Raw genomic sequence first — 4,057 nt, 5'->3', positions numbered from 1 at the left:
CTACTAAGCATAGGGTTCAAAAGAACTAGTGATAACAGCAACCTATATCTGAAGATTGGAGCTGAAAGAAAACACCTAATTTCTGAGATCTTTGTAGATGACATCATCTTTGGGGGAGATGATGAGATGAGTAGAAGCTTTGTAGAATAAATGCAGCAAGAATTTGAGATGTCCATGATTGGCGAGATAAAGTTTTTTATTGGCCTGCAAGTCTCTCAATTAAAGAATGACATCTTCATCAGTCAGACTAAGTACATAAGGGAAATTCTGAAAACTTTTGGAATGAAAGATTGCAAACCTATTGGAACTCCAATGGTTATAGGTTGCAAGCTATCTAAATATGATGAGGCTAAAGAAGTGAATGAGACACTTTACCGGTCCATGATCGGTAAGTTACAGTATACAGTACATAGCAGACCAGATATAGCACAAGTTATTGGCTTGGTTGCTAGATTTTTTGCAAATCCGAAAGAGACTCCCATGATGGAGTCAAAAGAATATTTAGATACCTAAAGGGGACTGATGAGTATGGTCTCTGCTATCCACACAAGGGATACTTCAATTTAAGTGTCTTCACTAATTCAGATTGGGCTAAAAACATCAATGACAGGAAGAGCACTAGTGGAGGTGCATTCTTTCTCAGAGACAGGATTGTATCTTGGACAAGTAAGAAACAAAACTGCATATCTCAATCCATAGCTGAGGCTGAGTATGTAGCTGCTGCAATCAACTGCACATAGATAGTTTGATCAAGCAACTGCTGGAAGGAATACAAGAAAAAGTAGTTGGATTGGTAGTGATTCATTGTGACAACACCAGTGCCATTGACATATCCAAGAACCCGGTGATGCACTCCAAAACGAAGCATAAAGCCATCAAATATCATCTAAGAGAACAAGTTCAAGAAAAGGAAGTGATGTTGGAGCACATACCAACAAAAGAGCAGGTGGCTAATATCTTCACCAAGGCACTACAGAAGGACACCTTTGACTATCTCAAAGGTAAGTTAGGGGTTATGCCCCTCCATTCAGTAAAGTAAACAAACTGGGTTCTACATCAATCTGATATGATTTCAAGTTTTCTTTTAGAAATGACTAGATTGATGAGTGTGGACTACTTTAGTTAGGGGGAGCAGTCTTGTAAGTATTCAGAAAGGACTCTTTAGCATTGTTGTCAAAGGGGGAGATATGATTAGAGTGATTGAGCATTGGCAGGTAGTGATTGAGCTGAAGTTGTTGTATTAGAGTATGACCAGTGACAGGGGGAGATATTCATTACTCAGGGCAGAAGTAATGACTGGATTGGTACAAAGATAAAGGAACATGCAACTAATTAGCCAAATTTTGAAGTGTTTGCCATCAATGCCAAAAGGGGAGATTGTTGGATTGTTAGCATTGTCAAAACCGGTCAATCCAGAGAACCGGTATATGTGCTAAGATTTGTCATTGATGTCCAACACTTACCGGTGAAGACACTAACCAGTGAAGTGGTATAGGTAAAGTGGTGTTGTTTTTCAGTAAGCAAAAGTGATGACTTACAATACATGGAAACAACATTGGTATTGAATGATCAAATGTTCAATCAACTCAAGGAAAGATAGACTAATCCAATCGGTCTATCATTCAAGAAGATCAGTCACTTTGATGATGACGAAGTCACAAAAGGTGACTTAGGCAAGAAAACTTGAAGTTGTATGCAAACCGGTAACTCATTGGAAAATAGGGGAAGAGACTTGATGCTAGCACAACAAACCAACAATTAAAGGATGAACCGGTAATATAGAAATGCAGTGGCATACTGGTACACCGGTATGACAGAAGGAAGACAGGTAATCACCATAAATCTTGGAGTGGTGATCGATTATTCAGTTGCGGTGGCAAAGGATGAGTTGGTGAGCTTGTGTCTACGCCAAATCACATGTTGGTAAGGTCAACTTTCAATTATCATGTAGTCAAGCATGATTGCATGTGGATTTTCTGGTTCACACTTATTTGAATGAACATGACTCAGAAATTTCTATCTTTGAGAGATGCGGTGGCATAACTTGTTGAACACTTGGTAGAATTATTGTAAGGTGAGCAGAGAAAGAGAGGGAGATTTTGAATTTGAAATCTTCTGAAATCCATGATTGCTTTGATTGAGGGAATGCTTGAAAGTGTCGGTAGAAATTGTATAAAGTGTTCTTGAGTTCATTTAGAAGTTTTTTTATCATGAAATTTGAAACAAGGAAATCTTATTCAAGGCGATCCAAGGTGAAGAGTAGAGAGAGAGGAAGTGCTAAGAGGTGTTAGCACAGTAGAGTGTGTTTGAGGTAGATCGACTGAGTGCAGAGTCGAGAGACAAAGAACCGGCTGAGTGCAAAGCCAAAGGAAAGAGAACCAAATGAGAACAGAGCCGAAGGACAAAGAACCGACGGAGTGTAGAGCCGAAGGTCAGAGGACCGATAGAGTGTAGTGTCGAGGGATAGGTGACCGGCTGAGTGAAGGGCCAAAGGTGTAAGAAGAAAACCGGCGTTGTGCAAAGAAGACACAACCGATGTGTATTGAGTGTGATGCATATTGAGATCTGATCAAGCTATCAATAGCTAATTCAGTAGATCATCCATCTATTGCTTTCTAAACACTGCAACATAAATCCCTTAACCAAGTGGACTTTAACATCCCTATTGTAAAATCCCTTAACCGGGTGACATCTTAATTGATGTTCTAAGTCCTTTAACACTAATCGGCCTTGATCAAAATCCCTTAACTAGGTGCACCTAACAGTGTCTTTGTAATCTCCTAACAGGGATGGCTCCTCACTGGGCATACTGCAGAAGAGTACAAATTTTGTGAGTTCCTACTCACACCGTGGTTTTCTCCCATTTGGGTTTCCACAAGATAACTTCTTGGTGTCACTGTCAACTTTTCATTCTTGCATATTTCACTTTAGTGATTAAGTATATTGTTGGATTTTAGATGAATGTAGATTTATGTTAAAAGTTAAATTGTGAAAATTTGATTAAGTGTTGATTCACCCCTCCCCTCTCAGCACCGGTTGGGACTAACAATATTGGCTAGCAATTGTTGCTGAGAGCTCAAGTCTGAACTATCCTAATTGTTTCAGATGTTTTTAAAGAAAGAGACTAACTCTAGGGTTATTTTTCTTGGATCCTCAACCAGATTTCCATTATTACCTTTAATTCTAAGTATTTTATTTGTGATCCTTTTTTTCTTAGTGCTATTATGAAAAAAATTAGTGTTTTTGTCTCCATCTGTTAACCAATTTTCTTTAGATTTTTGCTTCCAGAAAATCTCTTTTTTGGTTAATATATCTTCATACTTTTGAAATAACTCTTTTTATTTTAAATATTTTTCATTATGCATCCCATCTTTAATGACTACTTCATTAAGCTTGTCCAACTCAACCTCAATTACTTCCTTTTCTGTAAATATATTTTTAAAATGTTCCTTGTTCCATTTTAGTATATTTTGTTTTAGTTTCTTCAGTTTGATAATAAAGCAGTACATTTTGGAACCTATAATTTGTTCTTCCTTACACCTTTCCTCTACCAACCCCACAAACTTTTGCTCCTGAAACCACATCCTTTTGAATTTGAAAGGGAAATTCCTAGGGTGACTCTCTTCCTCTATGACTAACAATATTGTAAAATGATCAGAGCCTGTTGTAGTGAGAATTTTTGAGCTTAGAGAACTATTTAACTCTACAAGGTCCCCTTTAACAAGGAACCTGTTGTTATTCCATGTAAAATTCGCATTAGTCATACTGATGTCTAACAAACTATTATTCTGAACCCACATTTTGAATTCCTTTTGGGTTGTAGTTTCAGATTGATTACCCCCTTCCTTTTTTGATTGATTCATAATAACATTAAAGTCTCCTCCCAAAATGTAATTATTAGTAGCATCTTATGCCATGAATGCCTCCACTTCTGCCCACACAGCTCTTTTCCCTAGTGTGCTTATAGGGCCATAGATGTTAATAAGAAAAAAGCTTAAAGAATTTCTAATACTCCTTACCCAACCCCCTTGCCAATTATCTTTTAGTATATTTAATC

The sequence above is a fragment of the Cryptomeria japonica genome, chromosome 4 (assembly GCF_030272615.1).
Source record: "Cryptomeria japonica chromosome 4, Sugi_1.0, whole genome shotgun sequence".
Classification (NCBI taxonomy): domain Eukaryota; kingdom Viridiplantae; phylum Streptophyta; class Pinopsida; order Cupressales; family Cupressaceae; genus Cryptomeria; species Cryptomeria japonica.
This window is presented reverse-complemented; position numbering follows the sequence as displayed.